Raw genomic sequence first — 16398 nt, 5'->3', positions numbered from 1 at the left:
GGGACGCCGGCACTGGCGTCCCTCCGGCCTTGGCCAGCCCACAGCCAGGACCTGTTCCTTCCGATGGCAGAAGAGCTCAGATCTGGGCGTCCTCATACACGCGACGGGCTCGGGAATCCGAAGATGCTTGGGGTCAGGCTGGCGCCAGGCCGACGCCGCCCGGCCACCAGGTGGCGCGAGAGTCCAGCTGGGCTGTCTGCCCCGCCCCGCCCCGGCATGGCCCCGCCCCCAGTCCGCCGTCTGAGCTGAGCCCCATCGATGCTGGGACTCGCCGCGCGGGTCCCCAGCTCCGGCGCGGTGGTCGCGACGGTACCCGGAGTCGCAGGGAGTCGCCTCTGGAGAGGGACTCGGCGCCCAGCGGGGACTGCAGGTGTGTGGCCGGGGCGCGGGGACGCGGAGTGCACGCGTAGGGGCTTGAGGCAGAGCCAGAGCTGCCCGCGGACACTTGGAGACAGGTGCGCCCTGAGAGCAGAGGCTGCAGCCAGGGCGCTGGACAGATCCTGCCGTCTTCTGCCTCTGAGAATAGGGCCCACTGCCGGGGACACGACCCGCACATACGCGTGCCCAGTAATCTCACAGACAGAAGGGTATGCCGGCGACTGTCCAGCCTTACCTAAGTGGCCACTGCTGGAGGCGTCTGTGCGGTCCGACTGTGACCGCAGCCTCCTACTGCCTCTTTCGAGGCTGCCCAGTGTCTTCGGGTCAAGGAGTTTGCTCTCCCGTCTGGGAGCACTCTCTTTCTCTGGGAGCCTTGCGGGGTCCTTAGCCACCAGGACGTCCAGCGAGCGTGGGCCCCCAGACAGTGTCTGCTTTTCTCCAGAAGCTCACTCTTGGCGTTGTCAGCTTATCCGTGTTTACACCCCTCGGTATCCCTGCGTGACTCTGTGTGCGCGTGTGGATGGGTGTGCGCGTGCGCGTGCGCGCTGGCCCATCCCAGGCCTCGGGTAAATAAAGTTCTTTAGGTCAGTAGGAGGAAGGAGATTATTCAGAAGGAAAAGGAAGGCGAGATGAAAGCAGCAGGATGTGGTATCAAGTAAGTTACAAGCCTCTTGCAGACAGGAGGAGTGGGTTTGGGCGAAATGAGGGCCGGAACTGGGCCAGGTCTATGTGCGTCTGGGTCCATCTTTCCATCCCTGCAGTGGTCACTCTGCCTTCTCCTCCACACCTTCCCTCCTCCTGGCCCGGGACTGCCCAGAAGGGCACTGGTTCCCAGAACTTGTTAAAACACACTTTCTCCAGGCACCCCGTATAGTACAGCTTTCCAAGGGTGGGGTCTGGAATCTGTATTTTTCTAAAATTTGTCTAAGATCTGTTAAGTGATGCCATTTCTTGGGAACCCTGGATGCTGTGGAAAGGAGACCGGGGTTCCAGCTGTACCCAGCTGTGTGACCCTGAGCCTCATGAGCATCACACTGTCCTCTCCCAGCATGCTTTCCCATCTGCAAAATGGGCCCTAACATGCAACCTCAGGGAGCAAATCAAATGAGAAAAGTGTGAGCAGGGCGCCTGCACAGGGAGCTGCCCTGGGTGTTTGCAGAACAAGGGAGTGGGTGTCTCGGGCTTACCTGCTTCCTCAGTGGGGACACTGCGGTGTGGCTCCAGGAAGACAGTTTTGAATGGTCTACTCTCTCTTCCTGCTCAGAAGACCCTCCCCTGCTTCTTGGAGAATAACTAGCCAGGATGGTTATTCTGGGGACAGCGCAGAGTCTTTGTGTGCCAAGCCTCATGGTTTTTTTGTTTGTTGTTTTTAAATTTTGTTTTCGAGGGCTCTTTGTTGCTGCGTGGACTCCTGTTCTCTAGTTGTGGGACAGCTCCGTTGCCTGGGGACCTGTGGGATCTTAGTTCCCTGACCGGGGATTGAATGAACATCCCCTGCATTGAGAAAGGGAATTCTTAACCTCTGGACCACCAGGGAAGGCCCCTCATCAGGGTTTTAAGACCCTTGCCAATCTCTTAGGTGAGGGATAACGAACTGTCTTCTCTTTACAAGCTGTAGTGGACAGAGAAAGACCTCTGTCTCTTTGCCTGTCTCTCCCCAGAATAAGCCCCCCCTTTTTTTTCTTTCAAGTAGAATCAAGTGGAAGCTAACCGGGTGACCAGTGTGTTTGGGGTTATTGCAGGGGTCATAATGTGGAGGAGGAGGCTGGCTGTTGGAGGCTGCTCCATGGCCCCAGGTTAGTCATTGATCACCAGCCTTCCAGCAGAGATGCGGAAAAAGGAGAGGCAGTCGCCTTTGCCTGGGCAGCCTAGCATTAGAGGCTCCAGCTTGGGTTCAGAGGAACACTCAAAGAGCGCTGACTTGGTCTTTGTTCAGAGAGCCTCACCCCCAAAGGACTGAGCTGGCCAGATTTCTGTGGCACCTCTGTGAACTAGAAGACTTGTTTGCCTCAGCCGTGGGTGGACTGAAAGCCTGGATCAGCTTTTTAAGCGAGGAAGTATCTAGAGGGGCAAGATGGAGTGATTGTCATCAGCTCAAGGAAGAGGTTTGAGGTTCTGGCATAGATGGGGTGGGGGGTGGACAAAGGAAAGACTGTCTGACTTCTGCCCAGAGGCAAGCTGAGACAGCACAGCAAACATATATTACTTATTAGAGTATTCCGTTGATGTGAAGGTGTACACATTTTCGCAACTCTGAAATCATCTTACCATCCATGGCACCTTATCATTATAATAGGCAGCAATATTTCTTTCTTTCTTACTGGCACACAAAATAATGGTGGTGTAGTCGCGAAGTCATTGTCCACCTCTTGTAGCCCACCGGGCTCCTCTGTCCATAGGATTTTCCCAGGCAAGAATATTGGAGTGGGTTGTCATTTCCTTGTCCAGGGGATCTTCATGACCCAGGGATCAAACCCGTATCTCCTGCGTGTCAGGAGGATTCTTTACCACTGAGTGACTAAGGAAGCCCAAAATAATGGTACATCTTACAATTGATGGCATCTTTTTCGATTCTGTTAAATATGATGTGTATTTTACAAATATGGGGGGTGCTTTTGATGTACAGGGGTACGCACAGAACTACATCATTCTCATCAGTGAAATTACACGTATCACTTTTTCCACCAGCTCTACCTTTTAAACACCAGAACTTCTCATGGTATCCAGTTTTTAAAAGAAATCCTTATAAAATGTGTTGCTTACCTTTATAAATCTAGCACATGGTGTGTGATTTAATAATTTCTTGAAAATAGTAAACGGTTCTACCTGTCATTTTGTGCATACCTTGGATCTGCTCAGGACAAAATTTTTGTCATCTTTTTTATTGTCCTTTCCCCCTTTAGCTATCATTTCATGGTCCTTGGCAGTGGGCTAAGTATTTCTCCATTTCCTTTTCATCTTCACTGCCATACTGAGGTTGCTACAACTATTATCCACATTTCATGCAGGAAGAAACTAAGGACCAGGATGATACTGCTAGGAAGCGCCAGGGCTGGGTGGATGACCAGAGTTGACCCAGCCCAAGGTGGGTATTCTGCCTGTGCCTGTGGGTGTGGAGGGCATGGCTTGTGGGGTGACTTTGGGAGCCTGAATGTGGCCGTCTACAGGTCTTTTCTGTTTGCTTCCAGGCTAGTGACTGGAAGGTTCTGGATGGCTGGGTTAACAGCCAAGTGGCTTCCTGATAAGTGAGGTATAGCTGTAGCAAAGTGCATGAGATTGGAGGATAGGGCCGATGAATGGGAAGAAGTGGATGGCCAGTGGCACCAAGCAGACATTGGGTCCTTCTTGAGTCTACCACATCTAGCACTTGGGGTGCATGGCTTTGAGCTTTAGGGTTTGTCCTTAGTGGGAGACGCCTGCCTGCAGCTTTCCCCAACTCCCAATCCAGCTTCTCTCATGTTGGCATGGGGATATAAGACAACACAGCTGAACAGGTCACTTTCCAGCTGTAAATCCTCCTGAGCTGCCCTGGCCCTCTGGGGAAGGTACCCTTTAGCATGCCCAGCAAGGCCTCCGCCACCCAGCTTAGGGCACCCTGCCTTCTTCATCTCCTGAAGCTTGGGCAGACCTCAGTACCTTTGCACGTGCTGCTCCTTCCCGCCACATTGTCCTTCCTGTCCACTGCCTACCTGGCAGACCATGAATTCATCCTTGGATGCCCAGCTCCAACCTCATCATCTTTGAAGTCTTCCCTAAGCCTCTTCTCACTCCACAGCACTGGCCACGCCATCCTTCCGTCCTCCCCATGCCTTCTGTGTCCTCCCGGAGCACTGGCCCCTCTGTCCTGCAGAGTCTGACCAGTGACATGGTGGCTGGCTCACCAGGGCCTTCTGATGCTCAGCACAGCTGTTCAGCTGTTACCATCAAACTCCCCAGGATTCCTTAGAAATCCACAAACAGCAATAGTGGGGGCTGCCAAGGGGGCTGCTGAGCACAGGGTGTTGTGGGGGGCAGAGGGTGGGGTCCGGAAGGAGTGGTGTGCTTTTCATTTTCATGTCCTCAAGAGTCTTGCTGCTGTTGTTGTTGACCTAGGCAAATGAGTCTGTGTGGTTTCCTTGCAGGGGGCAGGGCTGGGGTGTGACAGCTGAAGGCAGCTTCTGCCTCCTGTGGAGTCGGGGGGCTATGTTTCTGCCTGATTCCCCTATTCCCAGCCCTGTGACCCTGGGTTGAGTCCACCTACATCAAAAGTGTCAGTTTCCCCATCTCCCTAGAAGCATGCACAGATGCTTTCTACAGCACGTTCCTCATCTCCAACAGTCCATTCCTTGGCTCAGCACCTCTGCACGGAGCACCTTCCGTGTGCCAGGTATGTGCTGGGGCTCTGAGGACCGTGAGGGAGACAGATGACATTCCTGGAAATTTTTCATTTTGGCTGCATTGTGTCTTCATTGCAGGCTTTTCTCTGGTTGCGGCACTTGGGCTTAGTTACCCTGTGGAATATGGGATCTTAGCTCCTTAACCAGGGATAAAACCTACATCCCCTACATGGGAAGGCAGATTCTTAACCACTGGACCACCAGGGAAGTCCCCCTCCCCTGGTGGAATTTAGTCTAGTGGGCAGGACACTAGATACCTATCGTGTGAGTTCCATCATGAGAATGATGAGGTCCCGGGCGAGTATGGAAAGGGAACCCCATATAGTTTGAGGATTAAGGAGAGGCTTCCCTGAAGAAGTCACATTCGAGTTGAGAATTGAGAGATACAAAATAGAAGAAAATACCAGTAGTAATAAAAATGATCCCCAACACTGAGCAGACGTGTGCTAAGCCCTCTCTGGGTGCACCCTCTCAGGAATTCCTTTCAGTATTTCTATGGGGTGTGGGGACCTCCTTGCCTGCAAAAACCAATGAGGTAACTCTGGCATAAACCAGAGACCCATCCCCTGTGCCCCACCTCCCCCCTCCTTGCCTCTCCCCCTCCTCCGAGGTCACAGGAAGGTCATAAACACTATTAGGGGGCGCCTCCTTTTTCCTTTGCACTGATCATCACCAAGTATGTTCCTTTGCTGCTGAGCGGCTCCTTGCAGGAGTCCCTTGCATTTGCTCTCACATTGGCCATCCAGAGCGAAAAGAGCCTCCATCCACAGAAAACCACCGTGCCACCTTTCCTTCCGTCCCTCTCGGAGTTGCTGTCCTTACAACCCAGATTTTGTGTATTTCCCAAGAAGTCATCCTCTCAGCACCCACATCCTTCTTCCTTCCAAGTTTTCTTCCCAGGACCCCAAGGTCTCTGTGGACGTACCTCTGGCTTTTGGGTCTGAGGGTTTGTTCCTGAGTGACTTGGTGGTTTTAACTCTCATCAGGCAAATCTCCCCACAGCCACTTCCATGCAGCCTGGCTGAGGCCACCCTCCTCCTCAGTGCATTTTCTGGGTGAGATTACATCTACACCTGCTGCTCTTATGGGAGACTTTCGAACTCAGTCTCGATAATGGGCCTCTTTGAGAAGCTGATAAAGCCATAGATCATCCCCTCCATCTCCCCACAAAAGGCACACATGTGCACGCACACGCATGCTCTTTCAAAGTTTTACAGAAAACCTCTGGGTCTTCTCAGACCTCTGCTGTCCACCAGGGAACGCAGGTGAGTAACCTCTGATCTGGAAAACAGAACTTTCTATACACTGATTTCTTTGGCTCCATGCAGGAGTCAGCTGTTGTCACAGTGATGGATCTCTCCCTGGGAGATCTCAGGGCTCGGCATGGGGACCACTCACAAGCCATGCGCACGCTTCCTGGGTTTATTATCGAGTCTTGAATTCAATCTATTTCCAAAATGATTGAAGAACATTACTTTAGCTAGTTGTTGTTTAGTCACTAAGTCATGTCCAACTCTGTGACCCCATGGACTGTAGCCCGTCAGCCTCCTTTGTCCGTGGGATTTCCTAGGCAAGAATAACTAGACTAGATCTTTCCAACGCAGGGATCGAATCCATGTCCCTTGCATTGGCAGGTAGGTTCTTTACTGCTGAGCCACCAGGGAAGCCCTTACTTTGGCTAGTGGTGTCCTTAAAAGAAGCCCTCTGCTCTGGTTCCCCTACCCCCAGCCAAGGAGCTAGACTTAAGGCTAGAAATGAGACCAAAGAAGGTGCGTGTTGGTGGCTATTCTCATGAATAGAAACGATCCAGGAAGCAGAGAGGCAGCCATTGCTGGTGTTTTTGCTGCAAATATTCTCACAGCCTCCCTTGTTCTCAGGGACTGGCGTGAGTGTGGGCCTTTATTTCTCTGATGTGGTTGTAGTTCTTTAGAGCTGATGCCTTGAAGTCAAGTGCCACGTGTGAAGGAAGTTTTCTTCAATTGCTCATTTCTAAGGATTTGTTAAAGCACGGATGGAAGTTAGGTTTGTCAGTTACAACTGGAAGCATCCACTAGGAAAGCCTTGTATTCTTTCACCTTGAGGTAGGTTTGCGTGATGTGTTATATCATTAACTTCCTTCTGTTCAGCCCTGCTTGCCCTTCTGGAGTAAAGTCTGCTTAGTCAAGGAGTTTTGTTCTTTCAGAACAGTGCTAGGTTTGATTTGCTGCGATACCTTTGAGAATTCTTGCATCCGTGCTCACAGATAAGGTCGGCCCATATTCTCCTCTTCTGTACTGCTGTTGTCATGTTTTGATGTGCTGGTTATGCAAAGTGATTTTGGAGGCATTTCATCTCTTCCTGGGGCTTCCCTGGTGGCTCGGTGGTAAAGAACCCGCTTGTCAAGGCAGATGAGGGTTCAATCCCTGGGTTGGGAAGATCCCCTGGAGGAGGAAATGGCAGCCCACTCCAGTATTCTTGCCTGGATAATCCCATGGACAGAGGAGCCTGGCGGGCTACAGTCCACAGGGCCTCAGAGTTGGACAGAACTGAGTGAGTGAGCATGAGAATCTTCTCCCGCACTCTGGGGACAGCTGGCAGCACAGGGCATGATCTGTGTCTTGGAAGTTGGAAGAACAGCTTGGTCTTAGGTCTCCCACTACTGGATTCTTGGTTTCCCATTTCCCAAGCCTTCCTCTCCTCTTCTCTCTTCCTTAGTCCTCCCAGGTACACACCTAGCACCTCAGTGCTCCCAAGCTGGAACCTCAGAGTCATCTTTGATTCTTGAGCCTTCAACAGTTCTCCACTGATTCCCATGAGTCTCTCCTTTTCCTGCCCTTCAGCTAAGGGAAGGCTCATTTCCACTCTTAGATGCTTCCATCCATCTGGAGAGCAGTGCAAGGCCAGGTGCTGTGTTTAGTGGGGATGCTGATAAACCATCTCAGAGAAAGGTAACCAAAGTAGTGATGACACAATACCGCATGTTTACAGAAGAATTGTTTTTCTATATGAAGAGGACATAAAGGTCATATCCATGCAGGAGACATGGGATCAATCCCTGAGTCAGGAAGAACCTCTGGAGAAGGAAATGGCAACCCATATTCTTGCCTGAAAAATCCCATGGACAGAAGAGCCTGGCAGGCTGCAGTCCGTGGGGTCACAAAGAGTTGGACACAACTGAGCGACTAACACTACTTCGGGACTAAGCATAATTCTTTGGAAAAGGTGAAGACCTGCCCTGTAGAGGTCGTTCTCCTAGGAGGAAAGGGACCCATGAAGGGAATTGTGAGGAAATAGATCTCAGCTCACCACAGGGAAGATCTTAGAGAAGTTCAGAGCAGAATAACAATGGAATGGGCAGACTTGTGGTAGTGAGTTCCCCACTGGGAGAACCATTCAAGGAAAACACGTGCCAAATGTAGAAACAAAAGCTGTGAGAATAGAGACACATCATTTCATTTCTAAGTATCTCTAACTCTCCAAATCTTGGTGACTGTGTCTTACTGGCTGTAGGAAAGTTGGTTGTTCTGATAACATAATTTGAATTTAAGAAATTCAGTGGCCTTGAATAAACGAATCCCAAAGCGGGGCAGTTCCCTCACAAATCCTGCAGCCTGTCTTCACAGCCCATCCTCCCAGAGCAGGAGCTCGGTGGTGGTTAGAAAACCAGAGCCATGGTAAGACCCTAGAGCCACAGCTGGACGTGGGGATGCTTGCCTATCTCCTGTGCTTGAGAATGGACTTTTTTTGGGTGGGGGGCAGGGGAGAGTCTTTTGTTCTTGGCTCCTTCTGAACCAATCTGATAAAATGGACTACTTCAGAGACACCTTCCTCTGTGGCTGTCCCAGAGAAACTCTCAGCGCCAATCTGATCCACCTCCAGGTCACGCGGGGAATTAATGGTCTTTTGTTCTTGGGGTTTTTGAGCCAACGTTTAATGGGCCTTTGCATTTCACATTCACTTCTGTACTGACATCTTGAGAGTTTCATTTTGAGAAAACCCAGAACTCAGAGCTCTCCTTTGCCTGTTGTTGTGCTTAAGTGAACACAGTGGGGTTGTGGTGTGATGTTCAGCCTACTGAATGGGAGTAGGAGCTGAGATCTCTAGTCCTAGCTGGCCCCCACTCAGCTGCTCATCTCCCTAAGCCTGTTCCCTCTTGGCTCAAGGGGCTCTATATTCTGACATCCTATGAGTTTTATAAAGTCTTCTCTCCAAGTGTAGACTGATAGGAGCTGCTCTGATGGGCTGAGCAGAGAGGGGACCTGCTCCTTCCCTCATGGTACCCATGTTACAGCAGGGCTCACAGAGGCTGAAGTCCTTCTGACCACAGCGGTGCCCTGCCCCCCTCCACCCAGGCTTCTCTACTGGAAGTCTTCCTCTGAAGTCACTGGTGGCCTTGTAATGGCAGAGTCCAGTGGCCTTCTGCTAGTTTGCATCTCTTTGCAGTTTCTGTAGCATTTGACGCCCGGCACCCCTTCCTAGAGAGCCTCCCAGGTGGCTCAGTGGTAAAGAATCCATCTGCCAGTGCAGGAGATGCAGTTCCAATCTCTGGATCAGGAAGATCCCCTGGAGAAGGAAACGGCAACCCACCCCAGTGTTCCTGCCTGGGAAATCCCACGGACAGAGGGGACTGGAGGGCTACAGTCCATGGGGTCGCAGAGTCAGACACAACTGAGCGACTGAGCACAGGCACACACCCTGACCCAGAGCCTCTTCCTCACCATAGGCACCTCCTGGCAATCCTGTGCACGCTCCTCTTCTTGCTGTCCCAGGTCATGCTTAGCTCCCTCACCCAGACCCACATCTCCAAGTCCACGCTGGTCGACTTTACCATTTCAATAACAACACAACTCCAGAGCCCAGCTCTTCGTCCACGAAGCAGGCTCCCTCTCCAGACTTCCCCATTTGGGGATCTCTAGTGAAACCAGACTCCTGGTCTGGAGTGGAGACATTGCAGTCACCTCTGAGTGCTCCCTCCCTCTTCCTGTCCCCCACTCTCCAGCCAGCTTTGATGGCGCTTCCTTTGGTTCTCGCTTCTTTTCACTTCCCCATAGTCCTCCCTATCACCCAACTCAGCTTTCGTCACCAGCATCCTAGGCCTGCTCATGGGCCTTCTGGACCCTGCTCTCTTCCTTGCTTCCCCCAGGAGATTTTTCTAATGAAACTCTTTTTTTGTCACTACGCTCAGAAGCCACCTACCTCCTAGGGAAAGTCCAAGGTCTTATGTTTGGAGTTTCAAAGCCGAGTCTTGCTCTTCGAATCTTCTCCGTGAATCCACACTCTCTCCTCCAGCTGGATGGCCTGACTCAGTTTCCTCCCCAAGACCTGATGGGTATTCTTATTTATCCCTTCTCCTCCCGGTGAGGAAAACTTCCCATCTTGTACAGCGCCAACTTCCTGCTGAGGGGCCAGCATCTGGCGATGCTCAGTTCATGTTCAGTGAACGAATGTTTGCCTGGTGGAGCACCCAGCACACAGGAAGTCTGGGTCAGCCCGGGTGGCTGATGATCAGGCATCTGAGTCCTTTGTGGGATTCAGTCAGTCTCTGAGAATGCATTCTCAAGCATCTCCCTGGATTCTGTGGATCCCACCTGAGGTAAGGGTATCCTTTTGGTTTTCCCTGGTGGCTCACACTATAAAGAATCTGCCTGCAGTGCAGGAGACCGGGGTTGGAAAAATCCCTTGGAGAAGAGAATGGCAACCCACTCTGGTATTCTTGCCTGGAGAATTCCATGGACAGAGGAGCCTGGCAGCCTGCAGTACATGGATTCACAAAGAGTCAGACATGACTGAGTAACACTTTTCGCTTTCAAAGGGGCAAAGTCCTAGGTCTTTGCACTCCATTATGGGCAAGACAGGCTGGTGGAGGGGATGGGTGGGAAGGTGGGGTTCAGATGTTTTAAGCCCCTGGTAAACTCCAACTGCTAAGCCCCTGATCCTTGGGAAACTGTTCCACCCTCCCAAGTTATTTCAGATTCAAGACAGCAGCTGGGCACCCCTGGTAAGCCAAAACAAGCCACTCCCAGCTGGTGACCCCGCCTTAGAGGAGCCTGGGGAAGTGTCTGTTTGCAACATGGGTGTTTACAAGGCAGAGGGGCTTCCTGTCCCGCCTACCAGGTTGACTGTGGGGCAATCAGGAGCTGTGTCTTCAGGGGCACTGGGGCAAAGAAATGCTTGGAGGATTTCTTGGGATTCTTCAGACATCCCACGGTGGGGTGTCTGGCCATGCTGACCCTCGAGGAAGCCAAGGGCAACATGGAACGAGCTCAGGTTTTTGAACTGGGAGAAAATTAAATGTGACTGATAATTAATTTGCACATCACCCTTTACAACTTCTAAAGCATTGTTCATAAATGCAGCCCAGCTAGTCTAACCTGGAACCCTTGAGAGGGAAAAGAAATTCCCTTAGTCACGCCCAAGCAGGGTAAACAAGGAGAAGGTTCTCTTTTTCTTTACTGCTTTGGAGAGGAAAGGCTTTCTGGGACTTCTCTGGTGATCCAATGGTTAAGAATCTGCCTGTCAATGCAGGGGACACAGGTTGGATCCCTGGTCCAGGAAGATTCCACATGCCGTGGAGCAACTAAGCCTGTGTGCCACAGCTACTGAGCCTGTGCGCCTAGAGCCTCTGCTCTGCAAGAAGAGAAGTCACTGCAATGAAGAGTAGCCCCTGTTCTCCGCAACTAGAGAAAGACCCTGCCCAGAAACGAAGACCCAGCACAGCCAAAAAATAAATATTTTTTTAAAAAAGAAGAAGGCTTTCTGGGGGAAGGAGAGAGTAGTGGAAAGAACTGCCCAGGAGAGAGAAGCTTCCAGTTGTGCTTGCGAGTTCATTCAACATGGCAAGTACGCCCCTCTCCTCACCCACCAGAGAAATGGGCCAAGGGGGCTGAAGCTGCCCCCTCCCCCCACCAGCCTGGAACCACCGCCATGGCACCCACAAGAACAGGGGCTTGTGTCCAGGGCCCCCGTCTCTGGGTTCCGACATAAGCGCCCGGAAAGGTCTGGGAACGTTCCTCGTGCTCTCTCGGGCCTGTGGACGGGGGGGGGGGGGGGGGGACCCCGTGTCCTCTCTCTAGTGAGCAGGCGATCCAAAGATGGTGTTCACCCCATCACGTGACTTCTGATGCCCTGAGGCTGTTTTCTCTGGTGACTGCTTTCTCCGAACCCAGTAGCGAGAAGATGCAAAGCAGAAGCTGCTCCCGGGCAGAGGTGCTAGGGACGCCCGCGCCGTCAACACCTCGGCCTGCGCATCACGGTGCGATAACACTGGTCTGTGTAGGGAGGTTTACGGTAAAGCGCGAAGAAGAAAAACAAGCGCGCACAGCCCTCTAAGAATCTGATACTCAAACCTCCTACTTGAAAGTGGCAGAGGTCGGCCTGAGGCGGGTGGCTGAGAACGGAGGTGAGAGGTCGTGTTGAGCGAGGATGAGCTTTGTGTGGCATCAAGGAAAAAAAACATATTTCTGAACGAGTGAGGCTGCGGAGCTCAGGTCCAAGGCATGGGAGGTAAAGTGTGCGGGTCGAGAGAGCAGGTCGTTCTAGGAGGCACCCGAGTGGGCTAGAAAAACAAGATGGCGCGGCCCTGCGGGAACTGACAGAAAGAAGCCCTCAATACTGGGCCGAGTACTGGGTGAAGTGGAGACAGAAGGAGATGCCACCAATTTCCCATTCCCTTTAGGGGCTGTCATGGTCCTGGGTCCTCCCTGAGATGGATGTAGCGGCTGAGAATGCCCCTTCTTGCACCAAGCCTCAACTCTACTGGTTTCCCTTCAAGGCTCCTGTGGAGGGAATGTTGAAGAATTGGGTTGGCACCATGGTTGAGTCCAGGGCGCAGTCCTCTCAGAGAGTCCGGTTTTCCTCCTCCCCCAATGAGATTACTTCTCATTGACTGCTTGCTCCTAAGACCTATTCAGTAGTTGGAGGTGGGAACGTTGTTATTATTGTTAATTAAAGGCTTAGCTTTTTAGAGCAAGTTTAAGTTTACAACAAAACTGAGAGGAAGGTACAGATCTGTCATATTACCCCCTGACCCGCACGTCATCAACATCACTCGCCAGACGGGCACGTATTTTTTTACACCAAGGATGAATGTACATTTTAAAAAAATTTTATTGGGTTGGCCAAAAGATTCATTTGGGTTTTTCCATAACAACTATGGGATATTGGAACATTATGGAATATACTCAAGGCATTATGGAATATACTCAATATTCTATATTGGAGTATAGTTTTTTTTTCTTTTTTTTTCCCATCCTGTCATTTTGGATTATAGTTGATAAACAATGATGTGTTAGTTACAGGTATATAGCAAGGTGATTTAGTAATACCCATACAAGTATCCATTCTTTTTCAAATTGTTTTCCCATTCAGGTTATTACAGAATATAGAGCCCAGCTCCCCATGCTATACAGTAGATCTTGGTTGGCTATCTGTTTTAAATATAGTAGTGTGTACATATCAATCTCAAGCTCCTATCCCCACTCCCAGCCTTTCCCCCATCCCAGCCATAATAGATACACCTACATTGACACATCATAATCACCCAAAGGCCATAGTTTACCTTTGGTTTCACTCTTGATATTTTTACAGTCTATGGATTTTATGAATGTAATGACATATATCTATTATTAGAATATTATACAGAGTATTACATGCGTGCATGTGCGCTCAGTCATGTGTGACTGTGACCCCAAGGACTATAACCCACCAGGCTCCTCTGTCCATGGGATTTCCCAGGCAAGAATACTGGAACAGGTTGCCATTTTCTTTTCCAGAGGATCTTCCCAACCCTGGGATCGAACCCGTATCTCTTGCATCTCCTGCATGCTAGCAGGTAGGTTCTTTACCAGCTGAGCAACCAGGGACACCCCATACAGAGTATTGTCAATGCCCTAAAATTTCTCTATGCTTTGTCTAGCCTTCTCCCTTCCCACTCCCTGGAAATCACTGATCTTTGTATTATCTGCATGGTTTTGTTTGGAGGACATAATTTTTCACTGAACTGTTTGATCTTGTCTAGGGAGGAAGAGTTTTGTAACACCTATACTTTATTTTCAGGATACCTTCTTATCACCAGCAAGAGATTATCTCTAATCATTTACCAAAACAGTACCCTCTCAACTTGAGTTGCTTCAGTACTAGCTAGTTAAGCCAATTTGCTCTGAAGAATGTCTGACCTTTAAATAACTCAATTACTGCTGCTCCCCCTGGAGTGGGATACACAGAGGTGGGCACACTATATGGGAAATAGGTGCTGTTTCTCAGGAGGATGACTTCAGCTTTTATGATGTAACCCTTTATAAGGGAATTTTGGGTACATCGTGTGGTCTCTATTTAAGGTCAGACCTTACAACATGGCCTACAAATTTGGGGAAAATCCCACCAGCTGTATCTAAATGACACAGTAATGGACAAACAAATACAGTTGTGCTGCTTAGATAACTTGGTGGTGACTGAACTATTAGTTAGTATATTGGTTTCTTTGTTATTTCAGAGAGATGTAAAATGATAGTGGCTTAAACATGATAGAGCTTTATTTCTCCTTCATGTAAAAGTCTGAGCATAAGTGGTCCAGTCTTTACACAACAACTTCATAAATCACCTACATTCCTTCTATCTTGTTGCTTTGTCTTCCTCAACATGTAGCTTTCATCTCATGGTGCATGATGGCTGCTCTAGCAATTGCCATTGCGTTTGCATTCCAGCTAGCAAAAGGAAGAAAGAGGAAGAAGAAGGAGGCACACCTATCCCTTTTAAAAGCATGATTTGGAAATTGTACTTATTAACATCTACTTATATTCTATTGGCCAGAATGTAGTCAAATGGCCACAGTTAGCTACAAGAGAATCTGGGAAATATAATCTAAATTTTCTAAAAATGACAGTACTATAGAAGAAGGGAGAATGGATATGGAAAGACAGTTATGAGTCTTATCTACATTTGAACTTTACTAGTTTGAGATCTTTCTGAATCTTCAATGTTATATAAAAGTTCTTTATCCCTTCCATTGTACAAAAGCCTACCTTCTAAGCCTTACTGAAAACCATTCATAAGAAAATGGCATACTGTTCTAAAAGATGGAATCTACACAAATATCTGTCTACAGATGGAGTAAACAAAATGAGATCTGTACATACAATGGAATAGTACTTAGCCTCAAAAAGGAATGAAATTCTGATGTATGTTATAATATGGATGAACCTTGAGGACTTTATGCTAAGTGAAAGAAACCCATCAGAAAAAGACAATATTGTCTGGTTCAACCTCTGTGAAGTTTGTAGTGTAGTCAAACTCATGGAGACAGAAAGTAGAATGGTGATTATCAGGGGCTGAGAAAGAGTGGAATGGGGAACTAGTGTTCAGTGGGAAAGCATTTCAGTTTGGGAAGATGAAGAAGTTCTGGAGGTGATGGTGCTGATGGTCTCACAGTAATGTGAATGTACTAAGTACCATTCAGCTGTATAGTTTAAATGGTTAAAATGGTAACTTTTATGTTGTTTATATTTAACACAGTTTTTACCATGACATGCCGTGAGGGGTCCCCAACGTCCGAGATCTAATGTATAGTTTAAATGGTTAAAATGGTAACTTTTATGTTGTTTATATTTAACACAGTTTTTACCATGACATGCCGTGAGGGGTCCCCAACGTCCAAGATCTAATGCCTGATGATCTGAGGTGGAGCTGATGTAATCATAATAGAAATAAAGCACACAATAAATGTAACGCACTTGAATCATCCTGAAACCATCCCCCCTCCCCACACTCCTGGTCCATGGAAAAATTGTCCCTGGAGCCAAAAAGGCTGGGGACCACTGCTATAAAGGGCCAAAAGCAGAGTTCCCTGGCATTTTAGAAGAGGTGACCCCCACAGATGAAGACTCTTGGCTCTCATAGGTGAGGTTCTTAAGCTAGAGGTGAGTCCATTTATTTTGTGTTTATTGTGCTCACTTTTTTTTTTTTTTACACCGTCATGAGCCTGTAGCAGGACTTGCTAAAATTCAGAAAAGCTATTTTTGTGCATTTTCTTGAGTCACCCCCTTAGTGAATCCATTCTTGCTCCTGGTAGTCCCTGGATCCTTCCCTGAATGTTGTTCACAAACTACCTCTTAATAACATATAGAGAATGATGTCATGGGGGCTGGCAGACTCCGAGACTGTAGTTTCCAAGATTTCTACTTTTGTCAAGTTCTCCAAAACTGGGACAGCCTTTTCTTGCGTCTCTCCTGTCTTTCTCTGTGTATCTCATCCTGTCCTTCTCTCGTACATCTTTCATTTTCTCTGATCCTGCAAAGAGTATCAGTAGCAGTTCCCTTTCACAACCTCAAGTTTCTTTATGACTCTGAGAGGTATTTATACTCATCTGCCATCCTCAACTCATTTTAAGCAGTGGCTTTTGACTTTGGAGCCCTTTGTGTCGGCAGACCCGTCTCCTCTCAGACTCCCCTTTATCCCCTTGCTGGTATGATTATCTAAATTCCAAGGTCAGTGAGATATTGACCCATTGAAAATTTGGCCATAGTTCCACGTGGCACTGGACTAAACCCTTAAGCACTTGGCCTGACATTTAAGGCCATTCGCAGTCTGCCACCCAGCCTGGGCATCTTTATCTCCCCATACCTGTGTTATCCTTTACTCTCCAGTAGTTCTGAATGCCTGGGCATTCCCT

At 49.2% G+C, this 16398-nt stretch overlaps 1 protein-coding gene across 3 annotated transcripts in view; it reads left to right on the top strand.

Moving 5' to 3' along the window:
• Positions 247-16398, top strand: part of PIK3R5 (phosphoinositide-3-kinase regulatory subunit 5) — a 74204-nt gene continuing 58052 nt past the window's right edge. For 2 of the 3 annotated variants that reach the window (XM_018064644.1, XM_018064642.1), the window contains exon 1: positions 247-370. The gene's annotated coding sequence lies outside the window, so the exon portion shown is untranslated. Of the gene's footprint in view, positions 371-1001; positions 1034-16398 lie in introns of those variants that run through there. The other variant, XM_018064643.1, reaches the window with a different exon arrangement.

Source organism: Capra hircus, chromosome 19, assembly GCF_001704415.2.
Source record: "Capra hircus breed San Clemente chromosome 19, ASM170441v1, whole genome shotgun sequence".
Lineage (NCBI taxonomy): Eukaryota > Metazoa > Chordata > Mammalia > Artiodactyla > Bovidae > Capra > Capra hircus.
This window is presented reverse-complemented; position numbering and strand designations above follow the sequence as displayed.